Here is a 24,091-nt window from a genome sequence, read left to right as displayed (position 1 = left end):
TGTGATATATTGTAGTGTATACAGTGTTATAACACTTAGTATGTACAGTGTTATACAATGTAGTATATGCAATGTTATACAATGTTGTATATAAAGTGGTATACAACATAGTATATACAGTGTTATAAAATGCAGTATATTCAGTCTTATACAATGTAGTATATACAACGTTATACAATGTAGTATATACAATGCTGTACAATGTAGTCTAGACAATGTTATACAGTGTAGTCTAGACAATGTTATACAGTGTAATCTCGACAATGTTATACAGTGTAATATATACAGTGTTATACAATGTAATATATACAGTGTTATACAATGTAGTATATACAATGTTATACAACATAGTCTATACAATGTAGTATGTACAGTGTTATGATGTAGTGTATACAGTCTTATACAATGTAGTGTATACAATGTTATATAATGTATATACATTGTTATATAATGTAGTGTATACAATGTTATGCAATGTAGTATATAAAGTGGTATACAATGTAGTATATACAGTGTTATATAATGCAGTATATTCAGTCTTATACAATGTAGTATATGCAATGTTATACAATGTAGTATATACGATGTTATACAATCTAGTATATGCAGTGTTATACAATGTAGTATATACAATGTGATACAGTGTAATCTAGACAATGTTATACAGTGTAGTATATACAGTGTTATACAATGTAATATATACAGTGTTATACCACGTAGTATATACAATGTTATATGACATAATCTATACAGTGTTATACAACGTAGTATGTACAGTGTTATGATGTAGTGTATACAGTGTTATACAATGTAATGTATACAATGTTATATAATGTATATACAGTGTTGTACAATGTAGTGTAGTATATACAGTGTTATACAATGTAATATATACAGTGTTATACCACATAGTATATACAATGTCATACGACATAATCTATACAGTGTTATACAACGTAGTATGTACAGTGTTATGAGGTAGTGTATACAGTGTTATACAATGTAATGTATACAATGTTATATAATGTATATACAGTGTTGTACAATGTAGTATATACAATGTTATACAATGTAGTGTATACATTGTTATATAATGTGGTATATACAATGTTATACAATGTAGTATATAAAGTGGTATACAACGTAGTATATACAGTGTTATATAATGCAGAATATTCAGTCTTATACAATGTAGTGTATGCAATGTTATACAATGTAGTATATACCATGTTATAAAATGTAGTATATACAATGTTATACAACATAGTATATACAATGTTATGCAATGTTATACAATGTAGTATATACAATTTGATATATTGTACTGTATACAGTGTTATACAATGTAGTATATACAGTGTTATACAATGTAGTCTATACAATTTAGTCTATGCAATGTTATACAACGTAGTCTGTACAGTGTTATACAGTGTAGTATAAACAGTGTTATACAAGGCTGTATATACAATGTTATACGATGTAGTCTAGACAGTGTTATACAAAGTAGTATATACAATGTTATACAGTGTAGTCTAGACAATATTATACAATGTAGTCTAGACAATGTTGTAGAATGTAGTCTAGACAATGTTATGCAATGTAGTCTATACAATGTAGTACATACAGTGCTATACAATGCAGTATATGCAGTGTTATACACTGTAGTATATACAATGTTATACAGTGCGGTATATACAATGTTATACAAAGAAGTATATACAGTGTAGTCTAGACAATGTTATACAATGTAGTCTAGACAATATTATACAATGTAGTATATACAGTGTTATACAATGTAGTATATACAGTGTTAAACAATGTAGTCTCTACAGTGTTAAACAATGTAGTCTATACAGTGTTGTACAGTGTAGTCTAGACAATGTTATACAATGTAGTATATACAGTGTTATACAATGTAGTATATACATTGTTATATAATGTAGTATATACAGTGTTATACAATGTAGTATATACAATGTTATATAATGTAGTGTACACAGTGTTATATAATGTAGTATATACAATGTTATACAATGTAGTATATAAACTGGTATACAAGGTAGTATATTCAGTGTTATACAATGTAGTATATGCAATGTTATATAATGTAATATATATGATGTTATACAATGTAGTATATGCAATGTTATACAATGTAGTATATACAGTGTTATACAATGTAGTATATACAATGTTATACAACGTAGTATATACAGTGTTATCCAACGTAGTCTATACACTGTTATACAATGTAGTATATACAACGTTATACAATGTAGTACATACAGTGTCATACAACGTAGTATACACAGTGTTATACAATGTAGTATATACAGTGTTATGATGTAGTATATACAGTGTTATACAGTGTGGTATATACAATGTTATATATACAGTGTTATACAATGTTGTATATACGTTATACATTGTAGTATATACAGTGTTATACAATGTAGTATATACAGTGTTATACTGTTTAGTCTATACAATGTTATATAATGTAATATATATGATGTTATACAATGTAGTATATATGATGTTATACAATGTAGTATATGCAATGTTATACAATGTAGTACATACAGTGTTATACAATGTAGTATATACAATGTTATACAACGTAGTATATACAGTGTTATGAAGTAGTATATAATGTGTTATACAGTGTAGTATATACAATGTTATATATACAGTGTTATACAATGTTGTATATACAGTGTTATACAATGTAGTATATAGAGTGTTATACTGTTTAGTCTATACAATGTTATACAGTGTGTCTATACAATGTTATACAATGTAGTGTATACAATGTTATACAACGTAGTGTATACAGTGTTATACAATGTAGTATATACAGTGTTAAACAATGTAGTCTGTACAGTGTTATAAAATGTAGTATATACAACGTTATACAATGTAGTACATACAGTGTTATACAACGTAGTATACACAGTGTTATACAATGTAGTATATACAGTGTTATGAAGTAGTATATACTGTGTTATACAGTGTAGTATATACAATGTTATATATACAGTGTTATACAATGTTGTATTACAGTGTTATACAATGTAGTATATACAGTGTTATACTGTTTAGTCTATACAATGTTATACAGTGTGTCTATACAATGTTATACAACGTAGTATATACAATGTTATACAACATAGTGTATACAGTGTTATACAACGTAGTATATACAGTGTTAAACAATGTAGTCTGTACAGTGTTATACAATGTAGTCTATACACTGTTATACAATGGATTCTATACAGTGTTATACAATGTAGTTTATACAATATTATACAATGTAGTATATGCAATGTTATACAATGTAGTCTAGACAGTGTTATACAGTGTAGTCTAGACAATGTTATACAATGTAGTATATACAGTGTTATACAATGTAGTGTATACAATGTAGTATATGCAATGTTATACAATGTAGTATACACAATGTTATACGATATAGTATACACAATGTTATACAATGTAGCCTATACAATGTTATACAGTGTAGTATATACAATGTTATACAACGTAGCCTATACAATGTTATACAATGTAGTATATACAATGTGATATATTGTAGTGTATACAGTGTTATACAATGTAGTATGTACAATGTTATACAATGTAGTCTATGCAATGATATACAATATAATCTATACAAGGTTATACAGCATAGTCTGTGCAATGTTATACAACGTAGTATATACAATGTTATATAATGTAGTGTATACAGTTATATAATGTAGTATATACAGTGTTATACAATGTAGTATATCAAATGGTATACAACGTAGTATATGCAATGTTATACAATGTAGTGTATACAGTGTTATGTAATGTAGTATATGCAATTTTATACAATGTAGTATATACAATGTTATACAACGTAGTATGTGCAATATTATGCAATGTAGTATATATGATGTTATACAGTGTGGTCTAGACAATGTTATACAGGAATTTTATGCAGGGATGTGGAGTGTGGTGAGTCAGGGGGAGAATAAGATTGTGGTGTATGCAAGATCTCATAGTGTGTTCCTGTTGACTTTAGACATCAGTGGAAGAATGTTGTTTGAGGTAGGTCACATTGTGATGTTAAAAATAATCTTAGTTTCTGTGTTTTACATTAGGCAGGAGCAGTTGAGAGTGGATTCCTATGTATCAGCCAGGGTTGGAGCATGGGCAGAGTGATTTACTTTGGAGATGATGTGGTAAGGCTTGTATAGAGGTAATATTTATGGGTAGTTCATTACAGATTTTACCAATGTAGTTCGCAGATAGGGAGTCCCCTGCTCAGTTTTTGGATAAGTGGGTTTTTATTTGTTGTTTGTATGAGGACCTGAGTGGTCTGCTGGTAACATAGGATGAAGAAGAGTTTCTAATGCTGGTATTTTATATGGCTCTGACCAGATTTTGTGGGCTAATCTTAGTTGATTATATTTTAGGGTTTGGGGAAGCTCTAACCAGTTAAGTTGTTTCAGTGCAAGGCAGTGGTGCAATCTAGCTGGTGAATTTGTGGCATATTTTACAAGTGTATTGTAGCAAGATTCAAGTTGCTGTAATTCAGTTTTCTTGAGATTAGTGAGGATGGGGCTGCATACAATAATGTGGAGATTGTGTGTTTGTGCAATGGCTATTGTGGTATTTTTGGTAAAGTAGTGTTTATTCCTATATAGAGTACCCAAGTTTTTTTATGTACCCTTTTCAGTGTCTGGGAAATGTGACTATCAGATTTGAGTTTGCAGTCTGTTTCTACTCCTAAAAGTTTAGTGTGTGGTGATGATGGTATTGTTAGTTGAGGAAATGAAGAAGGTGTTAGGTTTTCTGCTTCAAATGCTTTTAATTAATTTGGAAGAGTCAAGGTCATTTGTTGTATATCAGACAGTTAGTAAACTGATGGTATACATTTGAGAGGACAGCAATCCTTGTGTTTTAGAGATATATATAACAACCTGCAATCTATACCTTTAGTAATACAGGCAGATTATTTAAGGAAATTATTTTACATAGAACCTTTCTGCTGCATGTCACTGAAGCTGTCAGCTGTGAATTTGGTTTAGTCATGAGTAAACAGCGCTCCATTAGCTTATACACAATATTCATGCACACTTACAAAGCCTTGGTTCAGCTGTGTGAAAACTCGGTAATCAAGAAAAGGCATATATACTCATTAAAGTATAAATAAGCTTGACTTATTACTTCTGTATAAAAATGAGAGAGAGAGAGAGAGAGCACTGAAGTTCTAAAGTGAGCATAATTTAGAACATTAGCTCATTTGTTATCTGGGGGAATGTGTGTTGTTGATGAATTGCGCTATACAAAAACTTCACATTTGTTTCATTAGTATGCAATCATCATGGCAATTTAACAACTGTCATAACTTCTTTTGTACAAAAACACAAGGCAGGTTGATAATTGTAAAGAACAGGCAATTACCTGCACAGTTTTATTTTTTATATATCAGCTAGTGTTCAGACTTTTAGAAATCTGTTTTTAAATATCTAAAATTTAATATTAATCTGGAGTAATGTATTGTTACCCATAAATTCATCCAGGCTACTTTTGAATGTGTTTTATAGATTTAAAAATTACTTCACTCTGTGAAAGTTTTAGATAAATGAAATGTATTGTATGGTAAAGTATTTTTCCATTTACTGGTTCTTATAATATAATTATATATTTATAGTTTGAAGAACAGTTTGTAAAACCATATCCCTTTATATGAGGTTTGTGTTGACTGAATAACTCCTCTGTGGTTTAGTCTTCCTTTTCAAGGACATTCCATCATTTAAGCTAGAATGCTTTAGCAGCAATTGGTTGTGGGATGCAAGGAGTGCAGTATTTACCCATGCTTCAGAGCTTTAGCAGTAATTGGCTGTGGGATGCAGGGCATGCAGTATTTACCCGCACTTCAGAACTTTAGCAGCAACTGGCTGTGGGATGCAGGGTGTGTAGTATTTACCCGCGCTTCACTTTATCAGTAATTGGCTGTGGTATGTAGGGTGTGCAGTATTTACCCACTCTTCAGTGGTTTAGCAATGATTGGCTCTGGGATGCAGGGAGTGCAGTATTTACTCGCACTTCAGAGCTTTAATAGTAATTGGCTGAGGGATGCAGGGCATGCAGTTATCTACCTGCACTTCAGAACGGTAGCAGTAATTGGCTCTGGGGTGCATGGTGTGCAGTATTTACCTGCATTTCAGAGATTTAGCAATAATTGGCTCTAGGATGCAAGGTGTGCAGTATTTACCCACGCTTTAGAGCTGTATCAGTAATTCAATCTGGGATGCAGTTTGTACAGTATTTACCCATGCTTCAGAGCTCTAGCAGTAATTGGCTGTGGGATGCAGGGTGTGCAGTATTTATCCACAATTTAGAGCTTTAGCAGTAATTAACTCTGGGATGCAGGGTGTACAGTATTTACCCACGCTTCAGAGCTGTAGCAATTATTGGCTCTGGGATGCAGTGAGTGCAGTATTTAACTGCCCTTCAGAGCTTTAGCAGTAATTAACTCTGGGATGCAGGGAGTGCAGTATTTACCTGCACTTCAGAACTTTAGCAGTTCATAGGTTCATAGGTAGGTACTAGGCTATCGGCCCTGGGGCCTATATAAGCCTAGTCAAAAAGGTTCCGTGGCTTTCGCCATCCAAGAAAATTATTTTCCTGTGCCCCTGTCAAGTAGTGCCGCAGAAGTCATCCTCAGGGTGAATTTTCTATTTCCTATCCAGTCATCAAAATTTTTCTTAAAAAGGGCCAATGAGGAGGTTTGCTTGACATGAATAGGTAGTTTGTTCCAGAATATGGGAAGTCACTGGGACAGGAATCTATTCCTACAGCATGTTCTGTTTATTGTGGTGACAAGGTTTAGGTCCCTGGAGCATGTGGTTCAGAGAGATTGGGATTTCCTTAAGTGTAGCATATCCAACAGCTCTGGGTTTGACATAGCTTTGTATGTTAGGCAGAGATCGCCTCTGAGTAGGCGATATGCGACTGAGTAGAGCTGGAGTTTTTTGAGATGGTCTGCATATGGCATCTGTTTGAGGCCAACAATCCTCTTAGTGAGGTATTTCTGTGGCCTTTCCAATTGTTGTAGGTGTCTTGTGAGATACATGCCAAACGGGGCATTGTACTCTATAATGGGTCTAATGAGGGATGAGTAGAGAGGAACAATGACCTCCTTTTTTCTAGAGGAGAACCCTTTTGTGATGAGGTGTGCCACATAGAAGGATTTCCTGATTACTGTGGCGATGTGATTATCAAAGGAGAGACTACTGTCTACCTGTGTCCCGAGGTCTGTTTTCACACTTTTGGTGTTTAGTGAGCTACCGCCTATGTGGTGGTTCATGGAAACTGAGTTTTTCCTAAAGGGGATGACAATGCACTTCTTGCCATTGAGCTTGAGGCCATTACTTTGACACCAAGCATCTGTGTCTGTGAGGCCCTTTTGTAGAATGTCTACGTCATTAGGTGATTCTGTTATGGCTCCCAGTTTGCAGTCATCTGCAAACTTTGTTAACCAAAGACCTTCTGTGTTGTCCTGCACGTCAGAGAAGTAGATGCCGAAGAGGAGAGGACCTAGGACCGAACCCTGTGGTACTCCACTCGTCACTGGTCTGAAGTCAGACTTGGAGTTGGCTACTTTTACTGTGCGGGTTCTGTCAGTGAGCCAGTTGGCCACCCATCTTGTGACACAGGGATTTATGCCCTGCTTAGTGAGTCTATAATTTCAGTGTGGGAGATGGTATTGAAAGCTTTGGCTAGGTCAAAATAGGCTGTGTGCACTGCCTTGCCCTTGTCTACGGCTCTAGTGACTGCTTCAATGAAGTCAGTCAGGTTTAGTAGACATGATCTACCTTTTACAAACCCAAACTGAGTGGGGTCCAGGGTTTGGAGGTTACGTATGTCTTTGTTTATAAGCTCCAAGATGATATGTTCCATGGCTTTGCAGACCAGGCTTGTCAGGCTGATGGGGCGGTAGTTTCAGGTCTGTGGTGGCATCCCCTTTGTGGAGTGGGATAACCGTTGCTGTGTGCCATTCAGTAGGCACATAGCCTGAGGTGAGGCTATGATTGAACATGTTACTTGGGTGGAGTGCCAGTTTGTTCTGTAGTTCTTGCAGTATGCAGTCTGGGATGTTGTCTGGTCCCATGGATGCTGTGTTCTTGGCTTTGGAGACTGCGGTCTTTACTTGTTCATCCGTGATTACAGGGGCTTTGCATTCTTCTGATATTAAGATGGGCCCTTTGGAGGGTGAGAGGGGGTAAAGTTAGCACTGAACCTATCTGCCAGGATGTTGGCAATATCAGTTGGTTCTGTATATTTTGTGCCATTGTGCTGTAGCTCAGAGCAGGTCTGACTGTTGCCATTGAGATTCTTGACATAGATGTAGAATGCGTTATGGTTGTCTTTGGAATCGGTGGCGATTTTATTTTCATAACTGGCTTTGGTGTATTTTATGAGGGATCTCAGCTTCTTGCTGAGGCTGACCAGGGAGTTCTTCCAATCTTGGGAATTTACTCTTTTTTGCAACATCTTCCTCCTTCTGTTGTAGAGTTTGTTTATGGCAGGGGACCACTAGATTGGCTTCCTTTTTTTTGGAGGATAGCATCTTGGTTCTGTTGGAGATGGCATGATCCATGCACTCGTGTATGTGCTTATACAGTGCATTTGTGTAAGATTCAGCAGTAATACCTCTATTTTCCATCTGCATGGGTGTCGTGAAGTTTGCCACTTCTGTCTTAAGAAGCATGAAGTTGGCTTTGGAGTAGTTTTTGATGGTGGTTTCCTTAATGGGGGTGGAGTGGGGGTGGGATATGGATGTCTAGGGTGATTAGCTTGTGGTCGAATCTGACCAGCAAGGAGTTGACCTCTGGCGTGGAACACCAGTTACCCATATAGGTAATGACCAGGTCCAGGATATTGCTGCTCCTGGTGGGGGTGTGGACAAGCTGATCTAAGGCGTTGGAATTTATGAATTCCAGAAAACGTTGAGCGAATGAGTTGGTACATGAGTAGTTTTCCCAGTTGATGGTGGGGTAGTTGAAATCATCCATAATTAAGGTATTGGGTTGTACCTTAATATTTTCCAGTATCTTAAGAAATGAAGAGTGGGAATCCCGGGGCATGGTGGGGGATCTGTGACAAGCTACAACCTGGATTGCAGTCTTGCCCAGTGTTAGTTGCACTTGGATAATTTCGGATGCATTATGTTGAGCAACTAGCCTGGAGGTGTGGATATCCTTAATGAAGATGGACATGCCTCCGTCTTTAATGTTTCAGTCCAGGTTAGGTGGCCAAAAAGTATGGTATGAATTATAGCCTGGTAATGCAGGGGTGCTCTCTGGAGCCTTGAACCAGGCCTCTGTCATTGCACAGATGTAATTAACTCTGGGATGCAGGGCATACAGTATTTACCCACACTTCAGAGCTTTAATAGTAATTGGCTGTGGGATGCAGTATTTACCTGCACTTTAGAGCTGTAGCAGTAATTGGTTGTGGGATGCAGGGCATGCAGTGTTTACCCATGCTTCAGAGTTAATTACCATATAACTCACACTCAATACTGTTATATTTAGAGAATTATTATTTTTTATAACTTTGTACTGCGGTGGTGGTGCTGCGGTAGCGTTGTCGCCTCATAGCAAGACGTTGTCCCGTTCGATTCTCAGCTAGAGCGTCTTCTGTGTGGAGGCATACGTGAATGGGGCATGCCTTCGTTGAAGGTTGTGCATCAGGGCTGGTAACCCAGTACGTAAAAATCCACTACCAATCATTAGCGGACCGGAGTTCCGCTGTGGTGACCCCTAACTGAGAAAAGCCGAAAGACACAAACAAATTATTTTTTATAACTTTCCTTATGTTTTCTGTTTATTTGGTAGCACTGGCGTTTAGTGAATGTGTACATATTTGTGAAAGAGTTCCTTTCATTCTTTTCATAACTTTATTTTGTTCTGATTCCCTTTATCGGTTTTGTTTATTATTACCCATATTTTATTATTATTATTTTGTGCTCGCTTTGTGTATGAGAATGATCAATCTCCCCCTTATGCTTGTGGTGATTTACACTGCTGCTTTATGTTAGTGACTTCAGTTAGACTGTGTTTGTATATTTATGTACGACTGTCTACATGTGCATGTGAGTTGAGCTTGCCTATGAATGGGTGTGTGCTGATGTGTTGAGAGTGTCTTATGGAGTATGTGAGTTACTATTTCTTTTGTTTAGAAGTTAATGAGCAGTTTAGTGTTTGGTTGTCTAAAGAAACATGGATCATGTTGACTGCATCACTGTTACTCTTATTAAAAGATAGCAATGTACGCTTTAGTAATCCGTGACTGTACACTTAAGACACACAGATTCTCCTCTCAGTTGGCTATACAAGGACAGAATGATGGTGGACTGTTGTTCAGTTGCAAGGATTTCTGATATGTCCAGGGCCCTTGAGGCCCTTTTACCTAGAAAATCTGACTCCGGCATGGTGGTTGTCCATTCCACATAGGGTGAAAGACTTGGCACGCAAAAGCCTGAGGAGTATGCAGACAGGCATGGCAGAACTCCCCATTCCTTTAACAAATGCAGGCATGACACTGTTCTTGAGTGAAGTCCTTCCAAGAATGATGCTTAGGTCTAGAAGAAAGATAATTGGCTTCAGCAGACACGGGTTACATAGTTGGTGTCATTCCAGGAAGGATTGTGTGTGTGTCAGCATGGATAAAGGTGCTCAGTAATCTTTGCTTTGTGAAGAGTGGCCTGCACCTCTCATTCCAAGGCTTCTACATATCAGCTTAAGTCTGTATTTCACCCATAGTGCCTGTTTTAGGCAGAATCCACATAATGGACATCCGAACTTGATGGACATATCAAATCCAAAAAAGGATCACATTAAGGTGGCTGTGCTCAGTGCCAAAAGTCTCATCATCAAAATGTCCAACCTTGAGGCTCTCCTCCATTCACATCACATCCATATCTGTTGTTCAGGTGCTCTGAAGGCACTGCTTCCATACGTGTGTTTTGCACATACCATGCGTTCAGACCTGATGACCCCTCTGCTGGCATCTCCTTGTTTGTTATGGAGCATATCAGCTCTAAACAGGTTCCCTAAGGCCCACAAACAGAACTCATTTAGCTGTAAATCACACTAAATAGGACTAGGTACATATGTGTAGTCTTACAGGACATTCTCTGCATTCCTTGATAAACTTGTAAAGTTTGTAAATATACTTGATGAATGCACTATAAACAAGAACTAATCAATAAACTGGAGCACCTGTACCTCCAATGTAGGATAAGCCCAGAGGTTCTTACTTAATAGGTTCATAGGTTCATACTAGGCTATCTGCCCAAGGGCATTTATAAGCCTAGCCCATAGTTATATGCTTTTTTCACCCCTTTAGTTTGAATAAAAACTATGCCTATCATTTTTCTGTGCCTCTGTCAAGCAGTGACACTGAAGTAATCCTCTCCCATCCATTGGTCAAGATTCCTCTTGAACAAGGCCAGCGAGGTGCTCTGCCTCACATGTACCGGGATTTTGTTCCACAGCATAGGGAGTCTCTGGGTGATGAATCTGTCCCTCCAGCATCTATTTATAACGTGTCAAGGTTTAAGTCTCCGCCCTTGTGGTTCTGAGGGATCTAGATTTTTTGAGGTGAAGCATATTCATCAAATCTGGGTTTGACATGGCCTTATATGTCAGGCACAGGTCACCTCTGAGCAAGCGGTATGAGACTGAATAAAGCTGGAGTTCTTTCAGTCGGGCAGCATAAGACATATTTTGAGACCCTTTATCCTTTTGGTGAGGAACTTTTGGGGCCTTTCAAGCTGCATCAGGTGTCTGGTCAGATACATTGGCATTGTACTCAATCATAGGTCTAATGAGTGATGAGTACAGGGGCGATGACCTCCCTTGATCTAGATGTGAATCCCTTCATGATCAGGTGGGCGATATAGAAGGTTTTCCTAACTACTTTAGCAACATGAGTGTCAAGCGAAGACTACTGTCAACTTGGGTCCCCAGATCCCTGATGACTTTCTGTGCTCAGTGGATTGTCACCTATATGGTAGCTAGGGGTAACCTTGTTTGAAGGGTATGACTATTTTTGGCGTTTAACTTCAGGCCATGGCTCTGGCACCAGTTATCCGTTTCTGTGAGGCCCTTCTGGAGGATATCTGTGTCAGATGTGTTTTCGACTATGGCCCAGTTTGCAGTCATCTGCAAACTTTGTCAGCCATAACCCTCCTGTGTTTGCTTGTACTTCAGAAAAGTTGATGCCGAACAAGAGTGGACCCAGGACTGAGCCCTGTGGGACACCACTTGTGACAGGCTTTGAGTCTGACATGGCTCCAGCAACTCTGACCCTGTGGGTTCTCAGTTTGCAACCCATCTTGTGATGTATGGGTTTACATTCAAGCTGATGAGTTTTTCGATGATACCTGAGTGGGGTATTGTGTGAAGGCCTTTGCCAGGGCGAGGTAGGCTGTATGGACTGCCTTTCCCTCATCAATGGCCTTGGTGACTGTCTCGAAAAAGTCAACCAAGTTTAAGAGGCAGGATCTGCCTTTGACAAAGCCAAACTGGGTTGGATCCAAAGTCTGCAAGTTCCTATGTCTTTATTTATGAGTTCCATTATGACCCTCTCCATGGCTTTGCAAATAAGGCTTGTCAAGCTAATGGGCGGTAATTTCCAGGGTCTGTGGAGGCACCGCCCTTATGAAGTGGGACCACAGTCACGTGCGCCACTCCTTGAGTACGTGTCCTGAGGTGAGGCTAAGATTAAACAGCTGTCCTAACTGAGGGTTTAATTCCTCGTTGAGTTCATGAAGCACACAGCCGGGGACACCATCCGGTCCCATGGATGCTGTGTTTTTAGTGAGGGCAGTTCTCACCTGGGCGTTGGAGATGTTTGGGGGGCTACAATCCTCTGGAATAGATATCTCTCCTCTTGGGGGGGGGGGGAGAAGTTTGCACTGAACCTGTCAGCCAGTATGTTAGCAATGTTTGTAGGTTCAGTAATTTTCACATCATTTTGAACTAATTCTGAGCATATCTGGGAGTTTCCTCCTAGGTTTCTAACATAGCTAAAGAAGGCCTTATGATTGTCTTTAGAGTCCTTGGCGATTTTTCTCTCAAAATTTGCCTTGGATGATTTTATGAGAGCTCTTAGTTTTTTACTTATAATGATCAAAGGTGTCTTACCTTTCAAGGATTTTGCTCTATCTTGTAGTAGCTTCCTCCTTTTGTTGTAGAGCTTGTTTATGGCTGGGGTCCACCAGACTGGACGCTTGCCTTTGGTACAGAGAGTCTTAGTTTTGTTTGGGATTGCCTGATCCATGCAGTCCTGTAGGTGCTGGTAGAAGGCATTTGTAAGTAATAAACAAAAACTCCTTGGAACAGATTGTTAACAAACTCACTTGAGAAGATAGCATTCTTGGCCTGATACTTATATATACAATATAACTTTTTTTGTGTACTTTATTCCTCTGGTGTCTCCTTCCCCAGTTAAGATAGTTCATAAACTTGTGACCTTCACCTTTAAAATCTCTAAACCGAGTGGTACAAACATCTCGAAATTCAAGGATTTCAAACATGTTATTCTCATCTCATTTGACTGTGCAGTTTTAAAATCTATTTATAGCAGCATCACCCCAGACATTGCCACAGCAGGTAACTTTTTAAATGAGTTTTATGCCCACTTAGACAAAAGTATAGAACTGACAGTCCCAACTAGATCAATATAATGTGAAATTTAAACCAAACCACCCCGGTGGTCCACCAAACATAAATAAACTGTACAATAAAAGAACAAAAATCCTTTAAACATACAGCAGATCATTTGACTAAAAACTTGAAAAATACTACAGCCAGCCCCATAGCATAGAATGATAAAGCCCTAACTATGACCCAGGACATCCAAGTTTGATTAGTGACCTGGGCATCTGGGGCAGTGGCAGGGAGGGGATGGGAGTACATATCCTGTGGGGGGGGTTACTTATCAGTGACACTCCTTGAAGTGTGGCATGGTCCAAAGTGGAGGGTAGACCCTCTGTATTTCAATTAACAAACGAGGGGAAATGGGTAGGTCATAAAGTAAAAAAAAAAGAAAGAAAAACTGGTGATGGTTGATGACCCCCAGGATGCCTTCAAGATCCAAGCTGGCCCCAGCCTGTAACTGATTAACTTCAGGTGATGATGGATGACACAGGTAGAGGTGGCAGTGAACATGAGTTACTAGGGTTAGAGTGCTGTAGGATGAAGCTAGATGGAACAAAAAAGAAAAATACTATTAGGCCTACTAAGGCAGCCCATGAACTTAGGTTAGCATCTAAAGTTAGGGACAATTACAAATTCATTTTTAGCTATGTTCAGAAACTAAGTAGTAACACCCAGATGTCCAGTACTTGTACTTAGAGCTGACGGAATATCATCCAGATTGAACAAGGTCATTGTCCCCTTATACTTAGCATTCATTACGTCATTTATTCAGTACAGTGCCCCATTTGGGATAACACACAACTGGAAAGACCCCAGAGGTCCGTAACTAAGATCACTGGCTTAAAACACCCTGAACTGTCAGAAAAGACTGGAAGCAGAGTCCGTTTTTTTTGGTGTCTTATAAGATTCCTGAGAGGAGATCTGCACCTTGCCTTCCTTTTCATTAAAGACCCGGATCCTGGTCCTGGATGTTTTATATCTCCACAAATGTAATAGTCCCACAAATACCAGAACCAGCGATCTGAATCTTCACTAGCAGGTAGATAAAACATGGTGGGCATATAGGTTCATTACTCAGCCCCTTTCCTACTAATGCAGTAGACTATCACTGCATATTAAACAGAGCAATGCATTACCTTCAATCAGATGGCTACTGGACATTTGTAAGGCTACATGAGTCTGCATGTCCTCCTTGCGTTCATATGGGTTTCCTCCCATGTTACAAAGACATGTATCTGGAACATTTCTCCCTGGGCCTCCGCTGAAAATTGGCTTCGTTCTGAGTTGGACTTTCCTGGTAAACAAATGTTAAAATAAAATAAAAAATAAAATAAAAAAATAAAAATCCATCCATGGATTGACTGGTCTAGGCCTCCTTGAAAAAGTAGACAGAGTCTAAAGGTGTGGGTACTGGTAAGGTGTAAATGGTCGTAAGACTCAATTGCCTTGTATTTCCTATGATCCTGTTGTGCTTAGTGACAAGATTTCATTGAACAAAGTACATAGTTATACCATTAATGGCAATGCAGCACACGTCCTATGTTGCTGTGACTTGTATTGGAAATACTTTCTTTAATTAGTAATAGTAATAGTAGCATTTGCTTCTAGAAGCTGTATTTGGCCAACTAGTATTTCTGTGAGGTTACAATCCTGTTAAATGTTTTAGAGCTTACTAGACATTTGATTCAGTGGGTGGGTCTTAGTCCAGTAGGAAAAAGGACTCAGTCCCATAAGGTTATAAGAGATGATACAGTGAAAGCATTGTTAGTATTCTAAAATGTGCATGTTGACTGGACAAAGTGGTCTTGTGACTATCGTAAATTAAACACTATGCAGGAAGAAAACCAAGACTCACTCCTCCAAGCAAAGGAAACCAGTCTGGTGGACCCCTGCCATAAACAAGCTATACAATAGAAGAAGGAAACTAGTACATAAAAAGAGTAAAATCCCAAGAAATGAAGACATCCCTGATCATAATCAGCAAGAAACTACGATCCCTCATAAAATCATCTAAGGCTAGCTTTGAAAGAAAAATTGCCAAGGACTCCAAAAATAACCACAAGGAATTCTTTAGCTATGTCAAGAATCTAAGTGGCAATTCTCAGATCTGCTCGGAGTTAGTGCAGAATGGTACAAAATACACTGAACCGACCGATATTGCCAACATCCTGGCAGACAGGTTCTTTGCAAACTTCAACCCAACTCACCCCCAAAAGGGACCATAACCATACCAGAAGAATGCAGTACCCCTGAAATCACAGACACTGAGGTTAAAACAGCCCTCTCCAAAGCAAAAACACAGCATCAGTGGGACCAGACAGTGTACCAGGCTGTGTCCTACAAGAGCTCAAAGATGAACTAACCCCTCCCCTAAACACACTGTTTAAACTCAGCCTCTCCACAGACTATGTGCCCATAGAGTGCCACAAAGGTGGAGCAACAAATGATCCCGGGAACTATCGCACTTTAAGCCTGACTAGCTTGGTCTGCAAGGCTATGGAGCGCATCATCATGGATCTCATTAACAGAGACATTGGGAACCTCCAAACACTGGACCCTACCCAGTTCGGCTTTGTTAAGGGCAGATCATGCCTCCTAAACCTGGTGGACTTTTTTGAGACAGTTACCAAGGCTATAGATGAGGAAAAGGTGGTCCACACAGCCTACCTAGACCTCCCAAAGGCCTTTGACACCATTCCCCATTCAGGTATTATAGACAAGATCACCAGGCTGAACATAAACCCCTACATCGCGAGATGGGTTGCCAACTTGCTCACGGACAGAACACACATGGTAAGAGTTACGGGAGCTGTATATGACTCTAAACCAGTTACAAGTGGCGTTTTCCAGGGCTCAGTCCTAGGACCACTCCTGTTCGGCATATACTTCACAGAGGTACAGGCAAGCACAGGAGCATTCTCCAAAAGGGTCTCACTGAGACAGATACCTGGTGTCAAAACTATGGCCTCAAGCTAAATGCCAAAAAGTGCATAGTCATCCCCTTTGGAAAAAACATAGTACCCACAAACTACCACATAGGTGGTAGCCCCCTAAATACGGAAGACATAATAAGGGATCTGGGGACCCAAGTAGATAGTAACCTATCCCTTGACAATCATATTGCCAAAGTGGTTAGCAAATCCTTCTGTGTGGCCCACCTAATCACAAAAGGGTTTACATCAAGATCAAAGGAGGACATTGTGCCCCTCTACGCATCAATCATCAGACCCATCATAGAGTACAGCGCCCCATTTGGCATGTACCTTACAAGACACCTGCAACAGCTGGAAAGACCACAGAAGTACCTCACCAAGAGGATCACTGGCCTCAAACAGATGCCCTATGCAGCTCGACTGAAGAAACCCCAGCTGTACTCGGTTGCATACCTCCTACTCAGAGGTGATCTCTGCCTGACATACAAGGCCATGTCCAACCCAGAATTGATTGACATGCTCTACCTAAAGAAAACCATATCCCCTTGAGCCACACACTGCAGGGCCCTAAACCTCACCACAACAATAAATAGGATGTGCTGGAGGGATAGATTCCTGTCCCATAGACTTCCCATGCTCTGAAACAGGATTCCAATCTACATTAGGCAGAGCTCCTCGCTAACCCTCTTCAAGAGCAACCTTGACGAGTGGATGGGAAACAGAAAGTTTACCCCGGGGATCACTTCAATGGGTCTGCTGGACAGAGGCACAGGGGAACTAATCTAAGGTGGTGGCGAAAGCCAACCCTTTCCAGCTAGGCTTATAAATCCCTTTGGGCAGATAGCCTAGTTACCTACCTATGAACCTGTAAGAAGTCCAGCTAACCATCTTTAAGATTTGGTGGAGCAGGAGAAGTGCTCAGTGCAGTATTTTATTCTATCTAAACGTTGTCTATGAAAACATTCCTGTTTAAACTTGCTGATCATTGTTCTGTCTTAGGACAAAACTTACTACAAATTGCATGAATCTGTTTCTACTGTTAACAAGGAAATGGTAGACATATGGTGTAATATTTATATCTGTTTACTTGTCTTCAGATTCACTGTATATCAGCAAAAGAAGAACCAATCTCTGTAAGATCTCCTGTAAGTAATCAAACATAATGGCTTATATTTAAATGAAACATTCACCTGTATCTCCATTGTCAAAGCTGTTACTTAAATAACTGCACACTCAATGAGTCTCCGACATAATCAGGTGTGGAGAAGGGAAGTATCTTAGGAGCTGTTTATATATTATGTGCTATGCAAGTGTTAGCTGGACCACTAATGTATGTTTATACAATGACATTATTTAAATAATGGAAAGGTGTTTCTTTTTTAAATAATATCACTGTATATTTACAGTAACTCATGCCTGATTGTGGGTAATGTGGGATTTACCCATGGATTGCTTTATTTCATTACTCGAATTTCACCCTTATGATAATGCCATACCAATCTTGAGTAAATCTTGCATTACTCAAACCAGAGCATGAGTTAGTGCTAAATCGTATCATGCAGGGATTGCATCTCAAGTATTTAGCATTTTACAATCATTAGCTGCTTAATTATAAATGTTTGTGAGATGGGAGTGTAGGTATGAGCAATTCCCAGTATGAGCCTCTGAAGCACAGATCTGAAGTAGTTAACTTCATTTTATCTTTAACCTGTTGGGTATTCTGATCCATATCAGATCCAAGCCGACAACTTTACAAGCTTCTGCTCCGAGCTCCAAGCTCCTCCCACTTATCCATAATACACCACCATCTACTGCCTTCCCTCAGATCTCGTTTGCCGCTTCATGCATCAGCATCGTGATCTCCGCAGCTCTGAGCTTTCAGTGGTACTGTCGGTGCTTTTTGTGGATGATATAGTGAGTTTTTCACTGAATTAGTTTTCCCTTTTCCTCCTCTGCGCTAGTTCATTGGTTTTCAAAAAAAAAGTGAGGTAGTTTTTTTGTGTAGTTCCTTCCCTCCCTTAGTGTGGTCAGGCCAGGTTTTTTTGTTGGTGACTGGGTGTGTGTTTTGCTGTGATGTCTGAGCAGCCTAAACCAACCTTTAAAAAATGCACAGAGTGTGGTCATAACCTTTCACCAGCGGTTGGCCACACTCAGTGTGTTGTTTGCGTGGGCGTTTCCCACTGGTCCATCCAATGCAGTATTTGTGCAGGGTTCAATCCTAGGGCCCTAAGAGACAGAAAGGCCAAACTCGTGGCTGAAGGCCTGCTTCCAGCTTTGACCTTAGATTCTTCAATGGTCATGGCCTTGGCTCCTTCTTCTGCAGCTCCTGCTCAGCCCCCTCAGGCTGGGACTCACCATCCCATTAGACCTGCTGAAGGGGAAGTTATTAAAGGGAGAGACAAAGACAAAAAGGACAGACTAAAGGATTCAGAGAGAGGGAGAGACAAGGAAAAGAAAGGGGATAGGCCCCATGAGAGGTCTCCTGATCAGGAGTTCTTCCCTGGCCTGCCTTCTAAAGTTTCGATACCTGTTTCTCCGTGGCTCCACTCCCACAGATTTTCCCTGGAGCTGACAGAGCCTACGGGGCCAAGGCCTTCTTCGAGATCCTCCCAGTGACCAGCCAGATCTGAGTCAGTCGCATCCTGTCGCTCGCTCGACTTGTAGTCTTTCAGAAATGGACAGGATGATGAGGAGAGTCATTCGGACCCAAATCCAGATGGGAGTCTTGCCAGGCCCCTCTCCTTCTGGAGGGAGGACCTTGATGCCTTTCTTTCACCCGATTTCTCCTTCCCCGATCTGGCCTTCGGTTTTGGGGTACACAGATCCGAAGATCTTCGGAGCTGGGGAGTCAGTGCCGATGGTTCCACCAACCTCGACTCCGGTGACTACCTTGAGTTCCTCAGATCCGACTAGCTTGGATACGAGAAGCTCTCGGGGCAGAGGACTGGGAGTTGGACCCGAGGGGATGGATGTGTCTTCATCTCTGAGCTTGTCGGATCCAGGCCGTTCCTTCAGAGCTCTGGTTACCTTAACCTTGGCTCCGATCCTCATGACGGAGCCGAGGAGAGCTTCCTCCTTGTTAGGCTCTAAGGAGGTATGCTCTCCTTTGGCATTCGATGTGGTGGAGAGAGTTCTCTCCCATGGATCGAGACCCCAGCCTATTCACTTGGATTCCGCCCAGACTCCCGCGGACTCAGTTGCGACTCTCGTCATCTTGTCTCAGGGACAGCCCGTGGTAGAGGAGCCCCAGGCGGTTCCCCGGGAGGAACTCCCTGTTGCTCATGAACCCTCTTCAGAGAGTCTCACTGAGAAGGAGCATCGTAAGCACATGTGCAAAAGGAAGCACTTGAACTCCCCTGAGCCCCTTACTGAGGACACTGATTTGGATGAAGGAGAAGGTTACCCCAGGTTACCTCTCGAGGATGTCTCCTTTGGAGACATCATGGAGATCCTTCACCAGAGGGGAGGTTGATCAGCCCCAAAACTTTCTTCAGATGAATTAGTGTTCCTGGAGGCTTTTGGCACGGGCCCATCTACTTCCTGGGTGTCCCCACCGATGTATCCTTTAGTGGATCTTATTACCACGCGGGCATGGAAGGAGCTGGACACCGTAGAGCCGATACCAAAGTGCCTGGATGAAATTCTCTCTCCACCCTCTGACAGACCGGCCTGGTATAAAGGATCCCCTGTGGACGCTATGGTGGTTGCAGCAGCCACCAAGAGGGAACTGGCTCAAGAAAGTTCCTCGGTCCACCCTCCGGATAAGGAATCCAGGACTGTGGATCGATTTGGGAAGCAAGTATATTCTTCAGTGACATTTTCCATATGAGCGCTGAACTACTTGGCACACGTCATACGACTGCAGCGGGACATAGTCACGGAGTTAGCTGAGTCGCCCCCAGAGTTTGTGTTGCAGGAGGATAAGCATCTGTTCTCCGTGAAGATGTCTACTCTGAAATCAGAACATGCCCATGCGCCTCCTTTCTCATGCTACGGAAGGAGCAGCTAGGGCAGCTGGGACTGGCGTTGCTATCAGGCGACATGCTTGGCTCAGATTGTATCAGTTTGTGGACCCCTTCAAGGCGTCTTGAATGCCCCCTTCGATGGTTCTTCTCTCTTTGGGAAGACCGTCCGTGACACCCTTGTTCAGAGTGAGAAAGATGGGAAGACGTTGTCTGCCATCGGAATCCACTTCTCTAACCCTGAAAGATCCTTTTCCTGGAATCAGAGAGGGCAAAAGAAGATGTGGTCTGGAAATCTCAGTTTTCCTGGGACTCTGGACAACTCGTCTCCTAGAGGCAGAGGGGGACAGGATAGATGCTGACCCTAGAGGCAGAGGGGGACAGGATAGACGCTGACCCAGAGGCAGAGAAGGGTCTGAGGAACTTTGGGTCTAGGGAGCCCTTCTTGGACAGGCCCGCGCAGCAACTCTGAGGTGTTGCCCTACTTTGGAGGCATTCGGGGAAAGATTATCATTGCACCTGGCGGCATGGGAGTCCATAACTGCAGACCGTTGGGTGCTACATATAATATCCAGAGGTTACACCATTCCTTTTGTTGCCCCTCCAATCAGACCAAAGCATCTTCCAGATGTCCCACCCACTCAAAGGGAGGCGACAGCGCTAGAAGTTTCCAAGCTGCTTCAAAAATGATCCATCAAACCGGTCCCCCCGATCAGACTGGATTAGGCATTTACTCCAGGTTCTTTTTAGTGCCAAAATAGACGGAGGACCTCAGGCCCATTTTGGACCTGTCAACTTCAAATCTGACTGTCGCCAAACAGAAATTCTGGATGGTCATGCTACAGTCCATTCTACCTTATCTTCGAGAATGTGACTGGATGTGCTCAATAGATCTCCAGGATGATTACTACCATATCAAGATACACAGAAGCTCCAGGAGATTCCTTCACTTCCAGCTGGGAGCCAGTCATTATCAGTTCCGGGCCCTACCCTTCGGTCTCACCACAGCCCCCAGGGTGTTCACCAAGGTAATGGCAGTAGTAGCGGCTCACCTGAGGCTTCAGGGGATTCAGGTATTCCCTTACCTAGACGATTGGCTCCTCGCTGCTTCCACCAAGCATCTTCTTTGCCAAGTCAGGGATTTCTTCCTACATCTTGCAGCCTTTTTAGGGATTACAGTCAATGTTCCCAAGTCACTCTTGAATCTTATTCAGATCTTGGACTTTATCGGAGCACGGCTGGATACCCTTCAATTGAAAGTCTTCCTAACTCCAAAAAGGGTCCAGAGCCTAAGGGCTCATGTATCACTGATTCTTGGCGCCAGGTTGCTGACGGCGACGGATGTTTTCAGAGCCATGGGTTTTATGGCTGCCACAATTTGTCTACTCCCCTGCATGTGTCTTCACATGCTTGTTCTACAGTGGACTCTAGCCGTACAGTGGTCTTGGCTGGATCTCCCCATGGAATACCCAATTCATATCAGCAAAGCCTGCAGGGTGTCACTTCCCTGGTGGGTCCAGTCTCTAGAGATTGTAGCGGGACGCCCATTTGTTCCATCCACAGTCAAAGCCACAGTGACCATGGATGCCTCCCAGCTAGGGTGGGGGGGGGGGGCATTATCTGGGAAGGACGGTCCAAGGCACGTGGTCCCAGATCGAGACCAGATTGCACATCAATGTACTGGAGATGAGAGCAGTGCTTTTAGCGTTGCAGGCCTTCCATACTGATCTTCCTTGGATTGTACATCAATGTACTGGAGATGAGAGCAGTGCTTTTAGCGTTGCAGGCCTTCCATACTGTACTTCCTCTGGGAACTGTTGCAATTCAGTCAGACAACATATCTGTTGTCTGTTACATCAACAAACGGGGAGGAACCAGATCTTCCCCTCTGTGTCACGAGGCCATGAGAGTTTGGGAGTGGGCGATCTTCAACAGTCAGTTTCTGATTGCAATGCACATCTCGGGACGCTCCAACATTTTAGCGGACAAATTGAGTCGGGCTATTCTGATGCCATACAAGTGGTCTCTGAAGCAGTCAGTAGCGGAGGAGATCTTCCTTGCATGGGGTCAGCCTTGCTGTGATCTCTTCGCATCTCCTTCCAATGCTGCAGTGAGTTCTTCGCTCTGATCCCCTCACCAGAGGAATCCCTCAGAGACGCTCTAGTCCATGCTTGGCCTACCGGGCCTCTGTATGCTTATCACCTGTTACCACTCATTCCAAAGTTTATTCAGAAGGCCTGTCGACTGCGGTGCAAGGTGATCCTCATTGGCTCATTCTGGCCTCGTCCGGTTTGGTTCCCCTTACTCTGGTCTCATGTTCTAGCTCCTCCTTGGATTCTAGATCCCTGCCTGGATCTCATATTACATCATTCGGGCATCTGTCCACCCAACCTGGACAGCCTCCAGCTGACAGCTTGGTTGCTCCAGTTCCCTTAATTGCCAGGACTCCCGGTCTTTCGTCTTCAGTAAAAACTATTCTGGTGGAGTCTCATAAGTCTTCCACCAGGAAGTTTTACCGCAGTAAATGGAAACAATTTTCTATTTTGACATCTCAGAGAAAGCTGGATCCCTTTACGGCCCCTGTATCCACGGTGCTGGAATTTTTAGCCAGCATTTTTCAACAAGGGGCCAGTTCTTCCACTGTGAAATTGCAACTGGCAGCTATTTCAAATTTTCATGTTGGCAAGAACATGAATGCCCTGGCCTCTTCCAGATTGTGCAAGGCTTTTTTTAAAGTCACTTTTCTTTTACGTGCTCCAGTTAAGAATGCTGTTCCTCCCTGGGACCTTACTTTGTTTCTTCAGGCCTTGGTTGCTCCCCCCTTTGAACCTGCAGCTTCAGTGGATTTAAAGTTTCTATCCTGGAAGACAGCTTTCCTAGTGGCTTTTACTTCAGCTAGGAGGGTTTCTGAGTTTCAGGCCTTGTCTGCTGTGCCCCCTTATTTGATCTTCCATAAGGATAGGGTTTCTCTCTGCACAAACCCTTCTTTCTTACCAAAAGTGGCATCTGAGTCAAACAATTAATCTGCCTGTTTTCTTCCCAAATTTTCAAAACCTAGGTGAATATAAACTGCATTTACTAGATGTTCATAGACAACTTAATTTTTATTTGCACAGAACAAAGCCCTTCCGTAAGTCTGACCAGTTGTTTGTGTCATTTTCTAAGCCCTTTCTGGGTAAGACCATCTCCAAAGTCTCTTTAGCTAGATGGATTACTCTATGTATTTTGCAAATTTACAAAGACAAAAGATTGTCTCCAGCTGGTCCGATTAAAGCTCACTCTACCAGATCTATGGTGACATCTGCTGCTTTCTGGTCTAGGGTGTCACTGGATGACATTTGTGCGGCTGCAACTTGGGCTAAGTCGCATACCTTCATTTCTCATTATAAGTTGGATTTAATCTCTAGAGGGAGACCATTTTTTGGCTCTGCAGTGCTCTGGAATATCCTTCCATAAGGGCCTCCCAGGGGCG

The 24,091-nt window shown here is 41.5% G+C and overlaps 1 protein-coding gene across 1 annotated transcript in view; it reads left to right on the top strand.

Moving 5' to 3' along the window:
- The window catches only part of NHLRC2 (NHL repeat containing 2), a 2,274,872-nt gene that overhangs the window by 1,104,601 nt on the left and 1,146,180 nt on the right, over nt 1–24,091 (top strand). The window lies entirely within an intron of this gene.

Source organism: Protopterus annectens, chromosome 14.part0, assembly GCF_019279795.1.
Source record: "Protopterus annectens isolate FY-2018-M chromosome 14.part0, PAN1.0, whole genome shotgun sequence".
Lineage (NCBI taxonomy): Eukaryota > Metazoa > Chordata > Ceratodontiformes > Protopteridae > Protopterus > Protopterus annectens.
Note: the sequence above shows the minus strand (reverse complement) of the source record. Positions and strands in the feature narration are given on the sequence as shown.